Here is an 8,819-nt window from a genome sequence, read left to right as displayed (position 1 = left end):
AGGGAGCTCTTATAATCACTTCGTGCATTCGTCCCGGGGCCCTTGTTAGGTCAGGTATGATTACCCTTGTGCTTGTCAATTCGGTCGTCGTCCTTTCTGCTGAGACAGAACCGTCACTGCCTAACCGTCTATCTAACTAGAGATGACGGTGTCAGTGGCGGTGGCAGGTGGCCGTTTAGGGTGCTGCCGCCAAACGTCAGATCCCAAGTCAGTCAGGCGCAGCGCCCTCGGGCACGAACTTCTTTGTGTCAGGCGTGGTACGACTTGTTTGGTTTTGGTGCCAGGTGATGCGAAGTGCTGAGCGAGGCGGTCTTGAGCTTGGAGGTAATTAGGGCAGGTTAGTTCGGCGAAGTGTATCCCGAGTTGTTTACAAGGTGGGCCAGTTCGACGAAGTGTATCCCGAGCTGTTACAAGATGGGTCAGTTCGGCGAGGTGTAACTCGAGCTGTTACAAGGTCAGTTCGGCGAGGTGTAACCCGAGCTGTTACAAGGTCAATTCGGCGAAGTGTATCCCGAGCTGTTACAAAGGGTGAGTTCGGGCCCCCGGTAGGGAGTTCAGTTCGCTCGTATCCCCTTGTTCCCGCCTAGGCTTGGCCCCTTTTGCCGAGTTGTTGTTTCTGCCACGTGTCACGTAATAGAGAGGTCGGGCCAAATCTTCCTTCATCACTATCGTTAGACGTTGATGCCGCTGGTTACCACTACCAATGGTCTGGTTAAAGACTAGGGTTTAGATCAGACCGAGCAATGAGGATTTCGGATGATAGAGGAGAAGATGAGTTTGTTCGTTTGAATATCCGGTTCAATCATGCAACTCGCCGTTAAGACAAGAATCCCGTTAGTTTTCCTTTAAAAGTACAAGCTGACGTGTTCAAAATTTATTGGAGGGTACACCATCTTGTAGACCGAAGGGTCCACAGAATCCGAACTCCAATATCACATGACACCGATACATCTCATACATGGCAGATCCCACTTTATGATAGCCCCCGTTCCATAGTGAAATGTATGATCAGATCAAATTGCTGATAAAGTGTTAGAACGTGTTTTGTTTTTTGTTGGCAGGAAATCCCAACTCCTGTCTTAGGGGCTGTTTAACCAATAATAAGCCCACGATGACTATCAAGTTTATATGCCCTAGGGGCCACGATCACTTCAATCTCTCACATCGCATGCATTCATAATGTGAGACATTATTATTGGTTAAACAGTCCTAACACGTTGATTATCAATTGATCATATTCAGGATTTTCAGGGCCAGGATGGTGATCATTTGAAAGAAGTACAAATGTAAATATGTAGTGTAAAACCTTATATTATGTATTATTTTGTATGTATTTGTGTTGTATATATTTGTATTTGTACTCTTTCCAAACTGAGTCTCAGGTCATCTCTTGTACTCTATGTTGTAATTCATGGGAGAGATGTTATCAAAGTGTGACTACAGTATCTTCTGCATAGGATGTGGTCGGTGGATCCAAACTCTAATGGGTAAGAGTACAAATGCAAATATATACAAAATAGTATAATATACAAGGTTTTGCACTCTATATATTTGTATTTGCACTCCTTCCAAACAGAACCTTAGACTGGTTCATGTCCTCTCTCAATCTCAGGGTGGAGGTAAAGAAGAGTTGAACCCTTAGGCTGTACTTGGTTTGAGGGAAAAAATAAGGAAAGGAAGGGAAATGTAGGAAACCTTTACAAGGCTTCCCTTCCTTTCCCTACATTTCCCTTCCTTGTAAAGGTTTCCCTACATTTCCCTTCATTTCCATATTTTTTCCTTCAAACCAAACATAACCTTAGGGATTGGATTATCCATGGGGTGAAAATGTAAAATTGATGATGATCCTAATAGAAGTGATGTGATTTCAATGTTTACGAAGTAATCAATAGTTTTGTGGCAAATTTGGCGAGCACTCTGCAAATTGATCTTTGAGATTACTTCCCTTAACACTTATGTCATAGTTAATAGGATCGAGGCATAGATTGGTGACTTATGTGGGTCCATTTGGATAGAGGAAGATATTCATTTAGAGTCAGGATCACCTGTCCATGATAATTCTGCCCACATTTATCAAAGCCACACATGGAGAACATCTCATCCTCTACCTAGTATTATAAAGGAGAAGATGTTCCCAATTCACGGAGGGTAGTGTATTGTAGGCAGGCATGAACAGAGTTCTCGTGGACAGGAGATCCAGACTCATTCAGAAAGTAGACTTGGGTGATGTTACTTATTCCTCCAACATGATGTGGCAATGCCTCCTACTCCTATGCACTATATTATTTTGATGGTGCTACATCAAGTTTGCCAAAGATCATATTATGGTTCATTGATGTTGCTCGGTCCGTGGCTTTTCCAGTATGCTCTCTAGTGGAGATCAAAGTGCTGGCTTTAAAGGAAAAGCTTGAAACTTGCTCTAGATCTCCATTAACTCCTTGTTGGAGGTCTCAAAGGACACTACTTGGTGTATTAAACATCACTTTGTTGAATTCCCCATATTTCAGTGCATTTCATCAAAAGATTTAGAAACTTGTGGTGCACTTATTGACCAATAATGCAAGGTTTTCAAAAAGGAACTAGAAACAGAACCGGTCAGGGGACCGGTTTTTGGTTAAAAGGTTCAACCGTTCGGATCGAATGGTTTGACCCATGACATCATAAATAAATTAAAAATAAAAATAGTATAAAATTAAATAACAAAATACAAAAAATAAAACTATCTAAATAAAAAATAATACAGTACAAAATACATAAAATATAAAAATAAAATACAGAAAATTTAAAAAATATACAGAAAAATCACAAAAAATAAAAAAATATACAGAAAAAACAGAAAAAAAAAAAACCACAAAACTTCATCAGCAAATCTATTTCTCTCTCTCATTGGATGGTGGAGTAGTTATGGATCCTCCATCTACTTCGTCTGAAGCAAGAAATAGAGCCCTTAGAAGTGGGGTATGTACAAGGAGCAGAGCCACCCAAGGCCACTGCCACAATTTCAGTGCAGACGATCGAGTCGCATATCTTTCTCTCCACCATAGCCTAACCTACGTGATTAATTGTCGATGCCACCTCTCGCACATTGATGAGCATGGTGTTGTCGAACTCTTTCATATACATCTCTAGAATGCTGCTTAGAGGACCCAAGATCCCTATTGATTGTCATAGGTGATTGCTGCTGCAAGTGGCTGCAATTGTTACTGCCGCTAGGAAACCCTCACCTGTCGCTTCAAACTCGCTGTCCGCCACTGCAAACTTGGTTGCAGGCAAGTTCCTCATCCGCCGCTGCAAGTTCTAGCCACCACAAGGCCCGCAACTCTCACTACTGCTTACAAGTTCGTTGTCGCCGTCGATTGGTGTATGTTGCCGTCGGACACCGGAGGTGCTGGCCACCGGGTCAATGATTTTCTAACTTTTTCAATGGGTTTTAGAAATTTTTTGTTACCGGTTTGTTTGGTCCGACCATCCGGCTTGGCTCGGTTTTAAAAACCATGCAATAATGTGTTAATTTTTTTAGTTTATTCTCTATAGGGTTTTAAAACTATCATTGACCCAGATGGTAAGATCGTTCAGCTTGAAAATTGGCCAAGGTACCGGTTCCAATTTAGTATCGAAATGTCATTTTACCAAAAATAGTTGAATTGGTCAACAAACCATTGATCCGAATGGTCTAAGTGTAAAACCATTCAATATGGAAAACGGTTTGCGGTTTAATAGATTTTAGTTAAAATTCTCAACAAATATAATAATAAAACAAATAATATAGAATGATCTCATATATGAGAGAGAGTCTACTATTATTGTCGCCATCGCTTGGCATTGCCATCACTCTTATTCTCTTATTCTTCTTCTTCTCAACATTATTTCTCTTCTCAGTCGCTGACTGAACCCTCTTCGCACTCTCATTCTCAACCCCTTCTCATAACTAGGGGCGAATAAGAAAACCCGAAAAACCAAATTGAACCGAAAAATTGACTAACCACATTTACTGTTTAATTATTATCTTAAATTACTCTTACTATTTCTAAAAATTGACATCGCCAACAGAAAGAAATGAAATGTCGAATTTTTCATCCACTATTTCTCAAATTTTAAAATGAAACCCAACTGATGAATAATTCGAATGATGATGCCTCATCCCTTTTCCCAACGAACAATGTGTTTTGCCGCCGGAACCCATCATCTAATTCATCACCACACGCCGACGCCGGAACTGTGTGTTTCTCGCCAATTGCTGAGTATCTTCTGGTATTTACCATTTGTCAGTTTGGGAAACATATTCCTGCAACCAAGTTTTAGGGTAGCGTGGGGGAAGGAGGTGTTGGAGGCTTGAAATCTGAATAATATGGATATGGCGAGAGTGATCTTGACAGTCTTGAATTGATTATGCTTTAAAACCCAACATTACCCTCCGCCTCCTTTAAATCCAACCTAATTGGAATATGCCCAAAAGCTTCTCGAAGATACCAACTGACCTGCAAGGACAACACTCCCCTCTTTCATGGCAAACGCGAACCCTCGTTGCCACGGGGATATGTTCATACCTCTTCTTTCACCAATCCAGCGCACATCATAGTGTTGTACACGTGGATCCGAAGCTCGCCAATACTCTTTCTTTTTCTTCTCCTTCTTCCTCCGCCCTCTTCTCCTATGTTTTTTCACCATGCGACACTTCCAACTGTTTTACCAGCTTGTAGGGGTGTTGTAGAAATGGACCACACCATTACCTAGTGCAAGCAAAGGTGGACAATTGAGGAGATGGTCTCTCAGTTTTATCAGCTCTTCGACAGTATTCCTCACCATGCCCAGCTTGATAAGTTGTTTAGGCTTTAGGAATCGTCTTCTTGTCGAAGAACGAAGAACAGAGGAATCCCAATTGGTTGTTGGTGTGGTGGCCTTTGTAACATAGACGAGTAAACATACTCCTTTCATTAATCCCAAGCGGATCTCGAATTCTCTAATTCTATTATGCACTGTTGAATAAATGACATTCAGAAATGAAAGTCAATACAGATTTAGAAATCGGTGGAATAACTCATAGTCATCTAAAATTTTAACAAGGAGATTTATTTCCATTGAGGATTTGGTGGTAGAAGCTCTCTTCAACGGAGAGAAAGAAACTGAAATTCAACCAGCAACATATCTCTCCAAACTAACAAGTGAAGCAAAAAATTTATTGGTCGAGAAGGTGTCGCCACTCCTCCTGTCTTCATGATTCGTTTTAAATAAGTTTACAAGGCCATCGAAGTTGCTCTTTTTTCCTTACTCAGTCTCGCCACTTGTAGTCAAAGGTATGTTACTTAACTTGTGACACCGTGTGTGACGTGATCTTCATCTTCCGCTGCAACTTCCGCCACTACTACAACTTCCGTCACCACATAAAGCGCCACAGCCACCCAGAACGCTCCCCAATTGAAAACAAAAGGCGCAAATAAGCACAGAACATGCATCGCCAACACTACCCCCCTGTTGTGGCCACATCAAGAGAATTCCACTTCTCTACCCTCCTCTTCTGCTTAACCATCGCATCCGACAACAGAATCCTCCCAAATTTATTCTCAGTTGCCGCCGCTTCCACAATCAATAACGGCCTTTCTCTGGCGGTGGCTGGTCCCAAAAGGGTTTCTAACTTGTAGAGGAACACAACATTCCTAATAATAAATTATGTGTTTGGTTTAGTTTACGTTTATTTGATGGGCGTTTATTAGAAAAATATTTATCCGATAAACACCCACTTCAAATATTTTTTATTTTGTTGTTTGGTTAAGGCATTTCAAGAAACATCCCTTTACAACTCAGCACAATAAAAGTTTTTTCATTTCATGCTGTTTGGTGGGGCTTTTCAAGAAATAGCCATATGGATCTTTCAATGTAAGACTTTCACTTTGGTGTATAGGATCCATTAGTCAATCGAACAGTCCAAATTACATGTGCTTGTATTTAAATACCGATTTTTAGATCCAACGATGAAAATATGATATAATCCACATTCAACGGTGGAAATGTATTATAAATTAACAAAGTTTTATAAAAAACTATTCCATATGAATACTCAATTCTCACTTGGCCAAGCTCATCCGGATGCTTTACTAAATTTTATTTATCCATGGACCCTTACCCTCCCCCCACCCTATCCTTTTTTATTAGGTCCAGCACCTGAATCCATTTCTTTAGATGGTTTTGCTCTACAGCCCCTTCACTGAGTCAATATTTGCTCCAAGTTTATGAGAAAGGGAGGTACATGCCCTGTATTTTTTACTTTCTCAGCCCTCTTTAAGGCTTGTGCTGCAGCCCTCGATGTCAATCCTGGGTGGCAAATACATTGCCAAACTATTTTGGTTGGTAGGCTTGAGTAAAATCTTTATTGATGCAACAAAATGTATATATCTAGAATGTGGCCGCTGAATATTTGATGCAACAAAACATATATATCTACAAGTTGCAGAGTTGTTTGATGATTTTCCTGAGAAGACATGGTGGCATGGGCGGCAACTGTCACAGGTCATGCCCAAAATTGAAGGTCAAAAGGAACCACTAAGATTTTTCGAAGAAATGTAGGATGTAGATGTAGAAACAGATGAAGTCACATTAACTGGAATGCATTCTGTTATACTGCAGTGATGTGGGGTTTGCAGTTCATGGACAAGCTGTTTCATCAATAGATTGTTCTCTGAGATGACAGAGATAGAGGCAGGGTGTCCATTACACATCTGCCCTGAAGCCTATTGTCAGAGAGACTGGTTTGATAGAGGCAGCCTTGCTTCTACTTGTTTTCTTTTGAGAATCTATTGCCTTTCTTAGTTTCTGACCATGATTTTCTATTTTACTTGTGTTATTTTCTGATAAAAAAGACATCTTCTTATTTTGACCTTTAACTGGGATTAACAAAAATTCTCTCATGCATTTGAATCTGATAGACTTCTATTTAAGGATATAAAAATATTTGAAATTACTTACAAACTTTCCTTCAACTTTTTGTTTTCCTTTAATTTTCTGTCAAAACAAATACAACCTAAAGGTTGTGGTAGATCAGATGAGGATATCACCTCTATATTGGATTTTTTATTTCGATGACTTGACCATTCAACCCATCACCCATTCTACCATTTTTTTAAACTATTCATAGTATAGATTTCTATTGAATGCTAGAATATTTCTATTTTCCAACTTTCATTTTTTTTAATCTATTCATAGTATATAGAATTGTTAAGTGTTTCAAGTTTCAACAGTTATTCATACGCATGGGCATCCATCATTTTACTCTTTTATGCTTTGAAAGCCCAACCTAATTGACATCATACAAATCTGAAGAATTTGTCTTTGAAATTCTATTGTATATGGCTAAAGTAAACACTCAAATTAGCCGAATTGCTTCTGCAGTATAACAAGTAAAATCAACTATAGCTAAAACGGATATGCTTCTCATTCCGTCTCTAACAAGGATTAGGAAATGCAAGATGACAGTGTGATAGATGCAATCAATGAGTATCTTTTGAAGCTCAAAATCAAAGAAGAAATACATCGTGAAGAGTAAAGGGTGAAAACGAGAGAAAAGGATAGATCTGTTTGCGGGCTAAAAGAAGAACACAGGCTCAAAGAAGAAAAAGATAGACAGAAAACTTAGGAAAAAACAGAGGGGAAATTTGAAAGAATAGAAAACGATAGATCTATTACCTTGCGGACGAAGAACGACGTCCACTGCTCCTCCGGGCTCCGATGTCACTCCTCCGATCATCTATTTGCGGGCGGTGTCAAGCTTGCTCGTGATCAAGGTTTCAACGAATAGGGAAACAAAAAGAAGAAAATCATGGGACGGTAGATTGGGCTGCATTCGATCAAAACTTACGGGTGCCACATCATACGACACGTAAGCTCCATGTCAGCTATGCACTTTATGAAACGCACAGTCGTTGGGGGAAGCGAGAAAATGACTATATGCACGAAAACTAATGCAAATAAATGGATAAACATTTATTTGCGTTTTTTTATAAACGGGTGCATAAAAGAATGTTTTTTGAGCCAAAAAACATTAATCCCACCAAATGCTGGTATGGCATTGATGTGGAGCCGTTTTTTCAATAAACGTAAACGGTTCCAAAAATACCCAAAATCACCGCCGTTGTTATAGCAGGTTTTTGATGGCAAAAACAATGGGAAAATGGATAGGGGTTTCCTCCGCTCCCTTCAACTCTGTTTTTGGATCTACTAAAATCATCACCACCATTGCAACTTCTAATAGCGGCAGTGAACAATAAGGGTAGTTTAGGAATTTTAAAACAATTATCACTCACGTGATGTCACATGCGAACGAAGTGTGATAACAAATTAACGGCAATGGAGGTTTTAGACAATCGTCATAAAACTTAAGGGTACTTGAAGACAATAGCTAAACAATAAGGGTGGAGTTAGTCAATTAGCTAAACAATAGGGGTGGTTTAAAGAAATTGCCCTTATGTATATATATATATATATATATATATATATATATATATATATATATATATATATATATATATATATATATATATATATATATATTATAAATTAATAAATATCATTATATATAAATATATATAATAAATTATTTACTATTTAAAATATAATATAATATATATTTATAGTTTTTATTATATATTTATATATTTTTATAATATATTGTAAATATAAAAAAGCTGAAAAATCGGTGAACCGAACCAGTCAACCAGATAACCGATCGGCTTCGTTTTGGTTTTGGCTGTTGGTTTTCCAAAAGTTGGTAACCCCGGTTTTAATTTCAAAAAAAGCTCCACGGTTTGATTAAACAAACCGTGATTACC

General features: G+C 38.8%; 1 long non-coding RNA gene across 1 annotated transcript; it reads right to left on the bottom strand.

The window, feature by feature from the left end:
• Positions 1-4,935: 4,935 nt before the first annotated feature.
• On the bottom strand, positions 4,936-7,783 carry LOC148850931 (uncharacterized). Its single transcript, XR_016099099.1, has 2 exons — positions 7,678-7,783; positions 4,936-5,654 (listed from the first exon to the last, which is right to left on the bottom strand). It is a non-coding gene; the product is annotated as an uncharacterized LOC148850931 (long non-coding RNA).
• Between the last annotated feature and the right edge of the window lie 1,036 nt (positions 7,784-8,819).

Source organism: Nelumbo lutea, chromosome 5 (assembly GCF_056320005.1).
Source record: "Nelumbo lutea isolate HS-2025 chromosome 5, American lotus-T2T, whole genome shotgun sequence".
In the NCBI taxonomy this organism is placed as follows: Eukaryota; Viridiplantae; Streptophyta; class Magnoliopsida; order Proteales; family Nelumbonaceae; genus Nelumbo; species Nelumbo lutea.
Note: the sequence above shows the minus strand (reverse complement) of the source record. Positions and strands in the feature narration are given on the sequence as shown.